Genomic DNA, 17541 nt, shown 5'->3' on the forward strand with positions numbered 1-17541 from the left:
AAATGTAGTCTATCATCTATATCTACCTATCCACCTATCTATCATCTATTTGTCTATCTTTCTATCTATCTAATCTATTTATCTATCTATCTATCTTTCGATCTATCTATCTATCTAATCTATTTATCTATCATATATCTATCTATCTATCTAGATCTAAATTACTTTTCACGTGCTGGCAGCCACACACCATTAACCTTTTCTACAAACTCTCCTAGAATGTTCTGACCTACAACATTCCCTTGTCAACATTTCTCATGCAGCAGTGCCCAGAGACTTGATTCTGTCTGTAGAAAATTCTGATATAGAAAGGGCAGCTCACCACAGGTGCTCCAGTTCCAAGGACAGAGGAAACCAATATCTTCACCACCCACAGCACATTCATAGCACCCCATTGTGATGCTCGGTGTCAAGACTAACATTGCACTGGGAGTCGTCGGCTTTTGGTAAATGAGATCCCAGTTCATGCATTTACGCCAGTTTCTTTGGGCAGCAACTGCTCCATCCATGGTGTCTTCTTCAAAATATGCAAGTTCTCTCATCGACACATCGTAAACTCCTGCTCAATAGTGCTTGGACATGGTTCAGCACCTCAGGAGACACAGTAAGAGGTGAGGGATACAATTGTGACGGAGACCTGATAAAGAGAATGGACGCCTTTGAAAGCCTTGGTGATACATTCATGTCTAGGGTTGAACATCACAGTGTTGAGTTGTGCTGAGTCTCTTGGATACCCAGAGGGTCATCACAAATCTCTCGTATTGACTTTCCATGAAATACAAAAGCCCCGCTCAATGGGTACAGTGTACTTGGTTGGTATTACCCCAAGGATGACTCAATTAAGTGTATTTCCTCTCAAGTCCACAACTTCATGGATGCAATGAAGTGTTGGCCGCAAATTCTGTAAAGCATTCCTCCTGCCCCCTACCTGGCCTGAAAGATTTCCCATCTCAAGTGGTGTCTAAAACCCTATCTGATTTGGGGTGGGGGAGTGGTTACTGAAAGGCTTCTATATACTCCACCTCCTGCTGTCATCAATCTTTTACTCAGCTCAGTACTTATTTTTCTAATTCACCCCCAGATTCTTAATATTTATGACTCCATATAAAGCAATATGCGCTTTGCTGGTAAGGAGGGATGCTGGCTTAATTTCATGTCGCATTCCACGCCGTCTTCTTCCTGCAGCAGGGATTTTTCATGGCTCCCTGAACAGATCTCTTTTCTGAAATATGTAAACCACACATTTGAAACATTGATGAGCGCTCATTGCTGAGCCGTGAATCAATGTATTTAAGATCAGCTCTTATCGGTTGAAAGATACAATGTAATAAATGACTGTAGGGCTTGATTAAATAGTGAAACTCAGCCGGGGCATTTAATCAATCTCCAATGCCATTTACCGGGAGCGTGCCACGGTGCGAGAGTGGTTATTGCCGTTATGTGACAAGCCGTAAGACGAAAAATAGAAAATATACTGGATGGAAAGTAATAATATTGTAATCAAAATGTATCTATTTTATACACAAGACAAATTCGCAGAAAATAATTCCAGGCGGCCACATTGTGCCTTGGTTTGGCACGGGTGGGGGTCATGGTTACCAGAGGGAGATTTTTCTTGGATGACTTCAGATGAGGATAACTTTTATTCAAGTAAAATCAGGCCCCAATAGGTAATGCTGGAGAATCTCCCCGTGGTGAGAACAGGCGAAGGTCGTGGTTGTAAACACGGACCCTAACCCTGTCTTCATGGCTACCACCGCCTCCTGTGTTACAACAGCCTGAAGAAATTCCTTCTGCAGAATAGGGGATAATACTTCTGCTGGTGGCAAGGTTTGCCTTATTGGTCTAAATTCTTCAAGATACTGTATTAGTGATTGTATGAGTTTCCTAGGGCGGCTGTAACAAATGACCACAGACTGGGGGCTTAAAACATCACAAATGCATCCTCCCCCATCCTGGAGACCAGATGTCTGAGATCAAGGTGTCCCAGGGCTGTGCTCCCTCCAGAGGCTCCAAGGGATGGTCCTTCCTGCCTCTTCCAGCTTCTGGGGACTCCGGGCATCCCTGGGCTCGTGGCCGCATCCCTCCCGTCTCTGCCTCTGTCTTCCCGGGGCTTCTTCTCTGTGTCTGGGTCTCTCCTCTTCTGTCTCTTAGAAGGATCCTGCCATTGGATTTAGGGCCTCCCTCATCCAGGAGGACCTCATCTCAGACCCTTCACTTCATCACATCTGCAAAGACCCTTTCGCAGATAAGGTCCCATCACTGGTTCAAGGGTTTCAAACATGAACATCTTTTTTTGGGGGGGGGGGAGGGACCAATCAACCCATTAAAGTGATACACATGTTCACCCCTATCATGGGCTAATGCACTTGGCAATGTGACTTATGTGGCCCATGGATGTCAGTGGAGGTAACACAAACAGAAGCTTAAAATATATTTGCATGGTTGGGTTTGCCCCTTGTGAATCTGCATCCCCATCAGAAGATCCTGCCCCGGGGTAGCTACTGTCCCTTCATCTTGGGCCCCAGAAGGATATGTAAGCAGCAGGGCACATGCCCTGGGTGCATGCTGGTGCCAGGACCTTAAGAGATACATAGTGCAGACCTGGGCCATCCTGCTCCCTGGAGCTTGGCTTCTGAAGCCCAGGGTTCACAGTGCCACCAAGCCCAACTGGACTACAGCTGACCCACTGATCTCTGAGGAAAAAATGTTGCCTTTGGTCACTGAGTTTCAGGGTGATTCGTTACAGTGTTCTTGTGGCAATAGCTGACAATTACACTAGTTATGGCCAATCCAGACTGGATCTCGACATAAGGCTAGATGGTGTTCCCAAGACCAAGACTTAGGGGAAAGATTTTGTCATCCAAAGATTTTCTGTGAGCTGTCTACCATATATGGCTATGGATGAATTGTGTCCCCCCAAAATTCATATGGTGTTGACCTTAACCCCAGTGTGAGTTAATGTGGAAGCAGGGCTTTTAGGAGGTGATGGAGATTAAATCATCTCATCAGGATGCGGTCGTTATCTGGTAAGATTGGCAGCCTTAGAAGAAGAGGAAGAGAGAGAGAGATGTCTTTGTGTTTCTGCACCCATGCATAGGATAGAGGGCATGGGAGGACAGAGTGAGAAGGTGGCCGCCTGCAAGACAGGAAGAGAGCCTCGCCAGGAACTAATCTGCCCACACTGTGATCTCGGACTTCCAGCCTCCAGAACTGGAAGAAATTTCTGGAGAAACTGGGAAATAAATTTCTGATGTTTGAGCCACTCTGACTGTGCTTTTTTGTTAATGCGGCCCAAGGTGGCTAACTTTAGGTTCAGATTCAGGTGGATAAGGATGAAGCCCCCCACAGGACAACATCGCAACATTTCCCAGGTGGAGGCTGTCACGTGGGGGCTGACGTCCCAAAGCTGATGGGCAAGAGCTCTTTTCTTTTCAAGTGCATTTCCACTTCATCTGCAGGAAGTCACTAAGAGACTTCTGGACAGAGCCTCGTGTTATGAACTAGGTCCGAATGGCTTTCAGAAGCATGGTTAATGAAGAACACATCCAAGCAAACATTTTTTTTTTTTACTTCATTAGGCCTTTCCCGTACAAATAGGGCTATTTTTATGACAGTGACGTCGGAGTGGCCCAAACATCACAAAATGATTACACACGCTCCATTGCAAGATTTTAATAATTACAAAACATCTGAGTACAATTAGAACTTCCTCTGTAACTTCTCAATTACTGTTAGCCTGACTAGTTTCCTCTCCAGACTCAGGATTTGTGAGACATTCTTTACTCTGTGCGGCAATTTAAGAACAAAATAGAGCTCTTCTTTTTGAGGCAGAAGAATCTGGAGGAGGGGAAGGGGTCCCAAGCTCTCTCGGTCTGTGGCTTTTGGGGGCTTGGTGTCCTGAAGGTTACCTTAGAAGCCCAGCTTGCACGGAGGACAGGGTGAAAGCTGGTGTTTGAGGTTCTGCCTTTGCAGGTTGCAATCTTAACTGGATAGTGCACACTCTACAGAGACCATACTCATGACCACTGGACATACAGAGAAGGTGCCAGATGGAGGATTCTAGAAGGACGTCAATGATTTCATTTCATGCCCCCGTAGAGGGTGGCACACCTCCTCAGAGCAGGAAACATGGAAAACTCCAAGTCTGGGCAAAAAGTGATGTGTTGACTTCACTCTTCACCCAAGGGGAGGCATCCAACCCACAGATGGATACGAGGGGGGTTTGGGATGGGTGTGGGATCCAGAAGCAGATGCTTCCAGGCAGCCCTGGCTGCTTGTATTCAACATCTGCAGATAAAAAGTTGAGGATGAGAAGGATGACCACAGGGAAGTTAGAACAACGCCCACCGGGAGGGCGCACACGGGAGAGAACTCTGAACTGGGAGCTGAGGGAAAAGTCACCGCGGATGGAAAAATCAAACAGTGGTGCGATCGAAAGTGAAGTTTTGATTTGGGCAGATACGATTGAAATAAGGCCAGCATGACAGTGAATTGAAAGACCATCACGCTACCCAAAAGTGGGATGTCCATGTTTACCCGTAAGAATCTGAGAGATGAGTGAATTCAAAGATCATCGCTCTACTCACCAGTGGGATGTCCATATCTCCCTGTAAACATGCAGGCGATCAGAGCAAAACATTTACAGGGCACATTGTGGAAGGAGAATTCTTAATCATAAGAGGGACAAAGGCACCCTTAAAATAGTGTATTCCCAATAGTCGTCTATGCTCTAGAAAGTTCTGTCTGAAAAACCCAGGCTTTAAAAATCTCTGTCATTGCATGTGTTGCCAGATATGCATTTAAAGTAGCGATTCGGGGGCTTGGTGTCTTGAGACGGTGTATAAAGGTTGCCCCCGATTTTTATATTAAACTGGCATAGAGACATTTGTGAGACAGTCTCGCCCACGTAAGAGATTACAGGAAGAATTGAAGACAGCAGGGCAGGATATTTCCCTCAACAAGGTTGTGTGAAAAGATGGATGTAATTGCAAATAAGGAATTTATGAAATACACTCGCTACTCTCCTCCTCGCACGATGGTTGCGGCGACAAGAGCGTCTCCCCCAAGGACAGCCCGGCTTGGGGGTTGTCATTATGCCGTTGGCTTTCTTCTTGTCTCTGTTTTGTGTTATTCCTCTGCGGCTCCTGTCTCTCTGTCGAGGGACCAGGTTTGTGCTCTGTCCAAGAGAGAAGGAGGAGACAGGTATGCTGGGTCTCCCGTCCACCAGCCAGAACCCCAGATATCTTTACATCCTTCAAAGGGATGAGCACAATCTGTGTCTCTGCATCTGCACATCAGGACGCACCAGGACATAGACCAGCCAATTATCCCAGACTCAGAATGATGCCAGTCCTAAGAAGCAAAGCCCTTTGTGGCGTTCAGCCACTCCTAACTCATAGCTCCAATCACAGCCCAGCTCTTGCAGTCACCTAGGAACTGAGCTGAAGTCTCATCACCTTAGAAATGAGACAGGGTGCCCTGGTATCACCCACACCCCAAGCTCTCCAAGGCCATGAGGCTTCTCAGAGAAAATACTCAGTCCCAACCCATCTGCCATTTTCTCCTTCCAAATCAAGGGGCGCTACCAAGGGTGATTTCAAATATCTCGGCCTACTATCCTTGGAAGGGGTCTCAGAGATGGGCTGATTTGATTTCTCTCTGAAAGATGAGGAAAACATGACGTGACTTACCCAAAGTCCGGCATTCAGGTCTTCTGGCTCTGGGCCCAGTATTCTGTCCTCTACCTTCATCTGGGACCAGACCCCAAGATATATTTCTCAGATGTGTAACATTTCAAATAGACTGATAGGCACAGAGAGAGATAAAACAGAGACTTACGGACTCTCTCCTCAGACTGGACGATACATTTAGATCCCTCTCTCTTTTAAGAAACAGAAATTCGGCTGAAGTCCCCTCCGCAAATCTCCATGTCACCACAGACCCCCACCCGCCCAGATGTGACCTCTGTCCTAAGCTGGGGTGTCCTTTCTCCACCTCCATTTTTATAATTTTAATGCTTTTTTTGTGTATCAGTAAGCAACATGCAGTATTGCTTTGGGTGTGTTAAAAAATTCACACGAATAAGATAGAAGCTCATCTGAAAAGGTCACATACTGTATGATTCCAGCTCTATGACACTCTGGAAAAGACAAAACTATGGAGAAAGTAAAAGGGTCAGTGGTTGTCAGGGGTTTAAGAAGGGGAGGGAGGGATGAATGGGTGGGGCACAGAGGATTTTTAGGGCAGTGAAACTACTCTCTGTGATGCTATAATGGTGGATACGTGTCATCATCCATTTGTCCAAACCCACAGAATACCCAACACCAGGAGTGAACCCACATGCAAAGCGTGGATTTTAGTTAATAATTTATCAATATGGCCTCATTGGTTATAACAAATGTACCACATCAGTGCAAAATGTTAAGAATACTGGAGACTGGGGTGGGAGGTGGCATGGGAGCCCTGTACTTTCTGCCCTGTGTTTCTGCAAACCCAAAGTTGCTCAAAAAAATAAAGTCTATTAATTTTTAGAAATTCACAAGAATGGTACATGTTGGATCCCCTTGGTGTATAAACCCTTGGACATTGGATTTTTCCCACTCATGCTTTTCTAGATTGATCCGTGTCAGTACACGTAAATTCAGTTTCACTTCTTTTTATGGTTATAAAGCACAACAGTACATAAATATAACACTTTTTATACCTCTCTTTTTTTTTAATTTCAACCTTTTGAGCTTTAATTTTCTCATCACTGAAATAGGAATTATTATTCCAACACTACGTAGTTTATCAGGCTAATATAACAAATGAGATCATAGGTAAACATCATACTTTATAAAAATAATATTGTTTTCATCATTAGTATTACAGGAAAAGACACTATTTTCTTTAGATCAGTGAGCCTTAAACCTTTTCAGTTTTTTTATCAGTGAGGTTTTTTTCAAAACATAATCTTCCATGGAACTTTAATATATCAAACTGATTTTACTGAGGTGTATGGTGCAAGTTTAAAGGTGTAACTATTTATTGTCAAGTCAGTTAATGACAAGAATAAAACCATCTGGTTTATATCCCTCTGTGGATGGCGCAGTGATGCACATGAGGATGGCTGGTACCAGAAAGTGTGTGCCTTGTGGTCATGGTAAAGGATTCAGCCTGCATATGACATTGGTGGGGATTAACTGAACAGTGTTGCCTTTTTAAAAACAAGTGCATAATGCGATGCTCCAGTTGCGACCAAGAACAAGACCTTGACGTAGACTCCATCCAAAATGAGCTGGGAGTAGTCTCACCTTCCCACCTGTCTTGTCTTTTGTTTGTTTGTTTGTTTGTTTCTCAGTGAATCTCCTAATTGGAGGAGGACAGAGAATTCTCTGCCCGGAGTCAACACTGAAATGCATTTTGCTCTGGAGGCTGAGAGGTAGAGATTGTGAGAAATACGCCTTGTTGACTAAATCTAGCTGGAATCCATTAAAGGGCCAAGTGCGGAAGCGTTTACACGGTCCAGAATATATTTAGGGAAATAACATTGACACCAGGGCGGACAGGTGTTCAGGCAGAGCCAAAGGTGCACAGGGATGGTTGTGGAAGGGAGGTCAGCCCCTGCCGGCTGCCAAGACTGGGATGTGCCGGATGGAAGAGGGTGGAACGGAGGTGTCCACCTGAGGTCTGCTTTGGAGGTAGAGAGATGGAGCTGATGATGTGATGAAGGGTGTGAGGATGGGAAAACCACCTAGGAGGGATCCCGGGATGCTAGCGCACACACTGTGAGCCTTTACAGAGATGCTTGGAAAAGAGAAACAGGTAAGAAGGAAACACCAAGAATTCAGTTGAAGACGCTGAAATTTGTCTCCAAAAGCGCAGAGGGAGGTGAATCTTGAGAACCTACCCAATCGCACTGGGTTCATTGTCAACGTCTTTTTTAGACCTGTGCACCGCTGCCAAGAATTTTAATTGTCCCAGAAATTATACATGGTAATTTCAGCTTATAAAAATCTTTGTAAAATTAGAACTTGGATACATCTTCAGAAAAAGGAAACCCAAACCTCACTCACCTCTCAGGCATATTTAGTATTGAAAAAACAATCCGCATATTTGCATATAATGTTCTAAATAAGAACCATTTGCTCATAATAAGGCTGAAACAAGGCACAGTTCCCATAAAACAGAGTCTCCCTTTATTAAAAAATGTTGGCATGAAAAGTTTGCATGTAGGGACGTTTCTACACGTGTCCCAAAATAGTTGCTTTAAAATAGTTAATTTTTTTTTTTTGTATTCTACCACATTGAAGAAAGTTGCAGGCATTAAAATCCAACACATTAATTTTGTCTCCCTGAAAGCCTTCTGGCCAATTATAGACAAACTCTGGGGGCTGACACACAAGTAAATTCACTTTACTCTCATGATGTGGGTATTTTCTCCTTTTTCTAATACACTGTGTGGCAGTGACAGTATTGATCTGATGTTATTAGATATATTAAAACTCCAAAACTACTTTTGAAAATATAATAATTCTGCAAGTTTTCAGAAACTTAAGAACATTACAAAAAAGAATAACCGAACATTGGGCAAAATTTAATTCTATGTTATGAATAAAATCGTCGTTAGTTCCCCAAGAAAAGCTCAGAAAAATAATGTCTGCCAGTTTCTAGCAACTCATGATAAATACCACGGCGAAGACCCCTCTTAGAAGCAGAAATTAAAGGGACAGTATTGTTGGGATTAAATTTCTTCTGGAAAATTAGTGCTCCAGGAAATCTTTGAAATACCCCCGAAGAGTTGATTGACCCATGTGTTGAGAGTTATCCCTGACGTGATATAAAGTTGCTATGGCATGCAGAAAGAGGAAAATGGGACCAGGAAAACATTCCCAAATTAGGACAATTATATCTGTCCATCACAAATTAAGAGGAAATTATAAACCCCTCAGAAACGGAGGAGGGAGAATAAAATCAATTCTTGCTTTTATCCTTTTTCTGTCATATTGAAACTTCAGTGCCCAGAGCTTCAAGGACTTTAAAAAGTCAAATTGAATACAATCCAATTAGGGTTAATTTGATGTCTCATTTGTGGTTCAGTGTGGTGATCCTACGAGTAGGTTTATGAACCCAGAGAGCACACACAAATTAGCCTAAATTACACCGTGCTGGATGTAACCCTTTAAACAGCAACTTTTTCAATGAGCTTAACGTTTACAAAAGTGTAAATGATTGGAGGTGGGTTTCGTGTGATGGACAGTGGGGTGTGTCCAGAGACCAAGCACTCGAGCCCCTTGCTTAAGGGGGTTCTGGATGCAAATTTTGCCTCTTTTCCCGGAGAGCCACCTGGTTTCCAGAGGGAGCTGTCTCAGAGCCCTGTCATGGCTGCTGAGTTGGGGAGGAGGTTCTCTTTACAACCTCTCTCTGTGTCTCTAACTTCTCTCCACCCACTCATCCATCCATCCACCCATTCACCCACCCACCCATCCAACCATCCACCCACCCATCCATCCATCCATCCTTTGCTCACTGAGAAATAAAAGAAACATCTTCCTCTTCCTCATGTAGAGTCCAGCATCCCCTGGCGGGAGACCAGCATCATGATACGGAGCCATGCAGGCAAAATGAATGATGTAAAGATGGACCTGGGGCCCAGAGGGGCACCCGCAGAGGCCCTACGGGAAAGGCAGCAGCTTCCGTCTAACCTCACTTGGCAGCTAAAAGAGGAACATTGAGCTAATCGGGGGGGGGGGGGCTTGTGCATGTGATGGGGGTGCAGTCTGGACCCTGCTGGGTTTTTTTTTGATAAAAATCTTCCCAATTTGCATAACAATTTCTTCTCAGTGGACTTCTGCTGCTTAACCACTTGTCAGCAGGCAACCTCCTGTGGGCGTCCTTTACAGAATCCCCATCAGTAAGGCCATATTTGGAATTACCACAAGATTCATTGGAAACGAACCTAGGGAAATCCCTCGAGCATCCCCCAAACAGTGGCCATCTTGCCTTGCACGTCCACAAGACCTTCTGAAGCTTGAGACAGAGCTGCAGGTCCTACCGGAAGGTGGCCGTTGGCTTTTTCCAGCTCCATTGTCTTGGTCAAGAAAAACCATCTTCTTCCTCTTGGCTTCCCCAAGAGGTGTGTCTTGGGGTGCAGGGAGGTGGCAACTCTGCTTTGCATGAACAATGAAGGGAGAGCAACGTCACCAGGACAGAAGAGTCAGCAGCAGCGGGTGTCTTTATTTCTCCGAAGAAACATTTCACCTTGACTGTATGCCTCCTATCTCCTCTGGAAGGCTTTGCCTGTAAAGGTCCTCATTTGTAAATATGGTGCTGGGCTCGCTCGCTACCCTTTGCTTGGGATCGCCAGGTGTTTGCCCTCGGAGATGCCCAATCCCGTGTAGCTGGCGTTGTTTGCCCTCCGCTCACAAAGGCAACCGCCTCCCCATAAGGGGACAGTCACATGTCCCCTGACAGCCCAAGCCTGCTGCCCAGCTCATCGTGGTCCCCTCTGAATCTCATTTCCGTGCCAGCCGCCATTTTCCGTCTCAAGCTGCACTGTATGTTAACGCCGCTTTTCGAGGCATTTATGATCCCTCCTGCTTTCATATCCTTCATCTTCAGTAACAGATCCTGCGTCTCTTCCCACCGTTAATGAAACTACAGCAGAACAGTGGGTCTGAATCAGAGGTCACCCAAGCGTTCTCCGCCACTTCTTCCCAACCTGACATGAAATCATTAACAATTATTCCGTCACGCTTGAGTTTCCAGACAGTTGCTGTCTAATGATCCTTACTTTACTACGTGTTCCTAGGCTCTTGATGAGATGGTTAGGCCAGGCTCTGTCAGGTCCTAATGGGATTCAGCCACAGCGGGCTCACATTTTCCCTTCCTTGCTTCCTGGGCTTTCTCATCCCGAAATGAATTAATTTATTTGACAGGATTCAGGTGAAAAAATTCCAACTCTGTGGCTTATGATTTAACAACTTGTTGAACTCGAAGGCCCCATTCGATAACCTAAGTGTCGTTGGATTGAAATCACTGCTTAATGCTTCTCTTTAAAAAACTAAATGGCTGTAGTCGTGTGGGCAAAAATACGTTCACACCTCCGTGTTAATATCCCAGGGTGCATCTTATAACAGTGAGTGACCCTCAACGATGTTTCTAGGAGGTGCGATGTTTCTAGAATTATGTTTCTACGAGGTGGGTTCAGCCCCCTCCCAGCCGGCCTTGGGAAGGTGGGTCCTAAGAGCGAAGCTGTTTCCTGACCTATCTCCATTTCTGTAACAAGAGAGATGCCGGCATAGTTACATGCCATGGACTTCCAGGGAAGCAGCTGTGTTTATTTGTACGTGTTATTATCTGCAAGCTTCAGGGAGCACCCCAGTCGACGGTGTCGCAGTGCCCCTATTTTTTTCCGACCAGGGTAAGGTGGACCTTTCTCTTTTATTTAGTTTTTAAGGCAAATCTCTCTCCACACAATGCAATGCATTTTGTAGAGAGCCTCTCTCTCCCTCTCCCTCTCTCTCTCTCTCTCGTTTTTAGTTTGACTTCTTCTAATGAGGTAGAATACATAGAGCGGTTTTCCAACATGCCGTTTTAATTGAGACAAAACCAGCCACGAGATCGTCGAATCTATTTACCAACTTCCTCCGTAAACGCGACCGAAAATATATTTTATTCAGACGTGTGCATATATTTTTTTCCTCCTCAGTCCCTCAAAAATATGTCGAGTGAAAATGAAGCCATATGAAAATGAACTCTTGTATATGAAATATTTCCGCCGTGGTGCCGGGATCCTGTCCTTAGCTCTGCTGTGCGTGGCCTGGCTGGCCGTCCGCATAATGAGTGTGCTGTGGGGACCCATCAATTCTTGCACTATTTCCTCGTGTACCAAATGCATGTACATGATACGTCAACAATGTGAATTAAATCTTTCCTTATAGGCTTACTGATTTTTTTTCCTCCATGGGCCAATAAAAGGGTGGATGAACATTCTTTTCCCTACCAAATGACAGCACTTCCGTTAAGAATAAAACGCAGGCATGGTTGAGTAGGAGAACATTTTTATCATTCTTTGAAGATGTGGGAAATGAGAGCTATCTAATAAAAAAGATTCCAGAGACTACATTTTTCTTAAATTGTCTTCCAGAAATAAGCAATTTGCACATGCAAGCTTTTCTTTTTCCATCATTTTTTGGGGGTGGTTGTTGTTCAGGTATTGTTCCCACAGAATTGAAACGATACAGATTCACATCCCAAATAATTCCAGTGTAACCTTAATGAACTTTTTAACACACAGTATAAATGTTAGGATTCCTTGAGACCGTAGGAGATTCTGTTTTCACTTTCGTTCCTTAAACAATGCATGCTCTTGGCGCTGCTACAATTTGGACTTGATTAGTTAAAAATAGCCTGGAAACATTTTGAATTAAATTAAAATAGCACTGTCACTTTCTTTTCATGTAGTGTTCAGCATCACCTAACATTTGCATTTGTGGATGTTTTCCTCCCAGATAAATTGGAAGAATCGTCAGCATTGTCAATAAAAATGGTACCAAGAGATGAATTCTGAGATGCACATGATTTACTGTTCGGGGTTTAATTTTGGAAAGCCAAGGGAGAGAGGAGTAGCACACAGCTGCTGTGGATGTTAATACCTTGTCATAGGTACTGAATGTGTGAGCAGGTGTGTGTGAACATGCGTATATGAGTCAGATGTCGGGGGGTGGGGTGAACTCTGAGGGCGGACCCATGTTCCAGGTGGGGCTTCACAGCCCCGGAGGAGGTGGGCTCCCCCTAGGGACCCACATTCCAGGCAGACGTTCGTAGAACTTGAAGGAACCGCTCCAAGCTGCTTTTTCCAGCCGCGTCCTTTACTCACCGAGACATTGGGCATGGACTTATTTGGAGTTTGGTTAATATTTTCTAAAGGAGGTCTCTTCATGAAACCACATGCCGCCATTCTCTCTAAAATTTGTTTTGAAGATGCGCATCTGTTCCAAAGCAACTGATCTCTATTAAAAAAAAAAAAACAAGTTGGACACAATGGGAGTTTTGCATTTGTTTATGCAAAATCTCATCCTAGAGAAAAACTAGGTGAATGCAGAAAACTGCACATGGTAGAAACGAGTCTTTAGAAGAATTGCACATACAGCACGTACAGGGATGCCCACGCCTCGGACATCTCCCAGCGCCCTCCATTCATGGGGATATTAAGAAGGTGCCCCACCCACCCACATCTGGGGTTTCAACTTTCCCTCCAGACAGCCCTCTTTCCACATTCTCACGATAACCCAGGGCTGCAACCCTTCCAATGCCCAATTCCACAAGCAAACTCGGCGTCCTTTTTCAGATCAAGTGCCACGGGCATTGGAATATGGAAGCATTTCTTACTCCTTTAGCATGTAGAAAAGCATGCTACCATTGTTCCTAGATTCCTATCTTTTTTTAAGTGACCCTAATCCCATTTTCCCCCATCATGTCTGCGGTTACAGGGAGATTTTGCACAATGCAGTGATTTTCAGACATGCATATGTCTGTTGTCACACAACGGACTCCGTCATCTCCTTCAATTTCTGTTTTCGCTCAATTTTGAACGTTTTCTGTCCTCTGTACTTGCAGAAGAGGCAAGGGCGGTGGGCTTGCATATAACTCCAAATAGCTCAATTCGGAAAGAGGCACCTCGATTCCAAGCAGGGCTTGTGGCAGGACACCGTCATCCGCATGAGTTTCAAAGGGAAAATGGTCTTGCTCTCTCTTGAGATAACTCTTCTCCCTGTTCTTGGAGGGAGCAGGCTCAGCCCCTGTCACAGAAACACAGAAGTAGACCTGGTACCGGCAAAGAGAAGTGTCTCCAGTGAGACCAGCACATGGTTTTGAACTGATTTCTCATCTCGAGATTGTTGCTAACTCACCAGGTGACTGTGACCCATCCAGGGACAGAGACCTTCACCTGTAAGGTGTGAGGTGGAGGCAGATGACCCAGAGGTCACCTCCACACCTGACCTTGGGTGATTTCAAGGGCATCGTTAGCTTAAGCTAAGCTGAGGCTCTGTCCACCAGCAGAGGGCACAGATGAGCCCACGGGGATGTCCCTTCAAATGTTCCTCTTGCGACCCTGCCTCTCTTACTCAGCAAAGGTGGGACTTGGTGGCAGTAACAGGTAGGTATGGGCAGGTACCATGGATAAGGGCCCCATGTGCAAGGAGACCTACTTCTGGGACAGGAGGGGGTTTGCACAAATGTTTCTAGAGCCTGAGCTTCTTGGCCGTGTCTTGGGGTGAGTGGTTCCACAGTGGGATTCCAGGGGGTGTTTCATCATTCATGAGTCAGACTCCCAGTGTGGGTGTGTCTGTGGGGTGCGGAGGAGGTGGTAGAGAGGAGGTGGCCCTTCGGGGTCTGCCTCTCTCCTGCTCCTCCCTGGCATTTCATACCTTGGCATCCCTCTACTGCCTCCTTCAAAGACGACAGTGAGCCATCGGTTTACAAGTTTAGGGAAAACTTTACTTCATGCAAAAAGAGCATCGGTGCATGACACTGACTCTTGGAATGTATAATAAAACACTCCAAAACACAATGAAAATAGTCCTTTTCCAATATCTCCCAGTACAAGACAGTTTATAATTTAAGGATTATTTTTATATACCCTAGTTGAGATCATAACTTTGCTCCATGTTTTAAAAATGTCCCCTGTTGATTAAATAGGAGTTCCATTTAGATTTCTGTGACGCTTACAACATGCCCGTGGTATTTGGGGTATGGATTATTACGTAGGTGACTCCACCTGCATAAAGTACCCCAAATATACAGGTCACCCCAACTACATAGGGTACCTCACCTTTGTAATGCACCCCAAATATATAGGTTGCCTCGATACCATAGGGTCCCCCAAATATATAGGATACTCCAACTACATAGGGTACCCCAACTGTATAGGACACCCCAACTATATAGGATACTGTACCTGCATAAGATACCCCAAATATACAGGTTACCTCAATACCATAGGGTACCCCAAATATATAGGATACCCCAACTATGTAGGACATCCCAACTAGATAGGACACCTCGAGTAGATAGGGTACCGCAACTACATAGGATACCCCAACTATATAAGACACCCCGCCTGCATAGGGTACCTCACCTTCTTAGGGCACCCCACCTATGTTTCATCCACGTTCATCCAACTGCATAATTCTCACACTGTCACCTTTCTAAACACATCGTGTGTTACTGGTTCAATACCCTCATAGACTTCAGCGCCACAAACCTAAGTTTACATTTTAAGGAACCTGCTCTGAATTGAGGACAGTGAACGTCTGTGACGTGTGATGAGCCGAGTGGGGAATTCCCGGTGTCCTCCATGCATTATGCAAATGCACCGTGTGGTCAGACTCGAAGCTGCTAGGGTGGCACCCTTTGCATCCCCGGCGGGGAATGCTGAGTCCCAGTGTCAGATCCCCGTCGTCCACACCACAGGACTCGTCTTGTACTTGCATTTCAGCCCCATTTGAGATGATTTTGGAACCAGGAAAGGCTGATGTTCCAGGTCACCTCTGCTTTATGGGTGGGTTTCATCGGACTTTAATACGAGTTTTACTTTTTGTGTCTCCGTGGCTTGATACACAAAGCCAACAGAAAGGAGGGATGAAGGACGTTTTCTGTTCCGCTGAGGACACATGCTCTGCGCCTTCATTGATGAAGGAAGTGGGTCGCTGACTTGCCTCTCATACCTTTTTTACATAATAGGTTACTTTTAATGGCTCCTTGAAAACAATTTCTAAAAATCGGGTAATTACCAACTGTACTGCCCTAGCTCTTCTTTCGAATATGCCGATTTTTTTTTCAAAGTCTGACCTACTCTCCTTTCCCTGAATTCCTTTCCTTGATTGAAAGAGATACTTCTTAACGTGATACGTATCACCCAGTTGTGTCAGGGCACATATCATGAATGAGATGTAATTGATGTTCACAGATATTACAGAATCTGTGCTGGATTTATTTTTCTAATGGTCATGAGGCTCTTTTGGACACCCTCAAGCCTCATCTATCACTTTGGGGGCATCAGAACGCTGGTAGAAAACAATGAGGTTTTACTCTTATTTGGGGAGGGAAAGACCTGGGCCAACCTGCTGGACACAGAGGTGGGGGTTCAAAGATGTCCTCGTCCTGCACTGCTGTTTGAAGCCACAATTTAATGATTTATAGGTAGTGTGCAAGCATCCTGGGGCGGCTGTAACAAATGGCCATCAACTGGGAGGCTTAAACAACAAGAATCCATCCTCCTCCATCCTGGAGACCAGACGTCTGAGGCCAAGGTGTCCCAGGGCCGTGCTCCCTCCAGAGGCTCCAGGGGCGGGTCCTTCCTGCCTCTTCCAGCTTCTGGGGGCTCCAGGCATCCCTGGGCTTGTGGCCACCTCCCTGCCGTCTCTGCCCCTGTCTTCACGTGGCTTCTCTGTGTCTGGGTCCCTCATCTTCTGTGTCTTAGAAGGACCCTGTCATTGGATGTAGGGCCACCCTCATCCAGGAGGACCTCATCTCAGACCCTTCACTGCATCACGTCTGCAAAGACCCTCTTTGCAAATAAGGTCCCGTTCCCAGAATCCAGACGGGCATGGATTTGGGGAACATCAATTCAGCCCAGGACAGGTGAGAACCAGATTCAGGAGAATGTGGGACCCCCAGGGATATTTGCAGAGCTGATCACACAGCCAGACACAAGCCCCTCTCATGGGACAGCCCAGCGGCACAGCTGGCAGACAACAGCCAGCAGGGTCCTGCCCACCCCGGGCGGCCACTTCCTTCCTTCAGAAAAAGTGCCCAAAGCACTCATCTTTGATGGAAGAAGGGCCTGTGAACACCCACCAAGCGCCCACCGCAGCTGGGAAAATGCACATCACGCCTGTTCCGTCTTTATCTTGTACAAGTCAATTACAGATGGCGCGTGTGTCACCCGAACCACCCATACGGTCGCCGCTTGTCACGAAGAAGTGAGATCTCTCCTCCGTCAAGTCAGGGGTGACTTTGAAGCCTCCAGGAAACCCACACCCGTGGCAGGGACCGTATTTGATCTCTGGAATTTGTGATCCTGTCCTGCGCACGGCTCCTGTGACTGCAGCAGATTTGGGAGAAAATGAATCAGAGAGTGTAAACTGTGATCTGAAAAGGGGATGCGGCCCGCTGGCAGCTCTGAGGCTGCAAGCAGCTCTTTAAACCAGCAAAGGGTGCTGGTTGCAAAGCCTGACTTCCAGGGGAAAAAAAAAAAGAAACTAAAAAACATGTTTTCCCTTGCAGCGTGAAGAGCATATCAGTCCTTAGCTGGACTTTTCAGCGTGAAGCAAGTGCACTGGTTCATCTCAAATAAGCACTCTTTACTCACCTCTGGTCTATGAAGATGCTTTTCCATTATCCACGGCTCCTCTTTACGGCTGATAAAATAAGGATCCCAGTAATAGTGTTCTTTCCTCCATGGGACTCTACATTTTGAAAAAGATGACATTTTATAAAATAGACGACGTGTTAGAAAAATGACAAGTGTTACGTCATCCGACGGCTTAGAAA

The sequence above is a fragment of the Grampus griseus genome, assembly GCF_964374135.1.
Source record: "Grampus griseus genome assembly, chromosome: Y".
Classification (NCBI taxonomy): domain Eukaryota; kingdom Metazoa; phylum Chordata; class Mammalia; order Artiodactyla; family Delphinidae; genus Grampus; species Grampus griseus.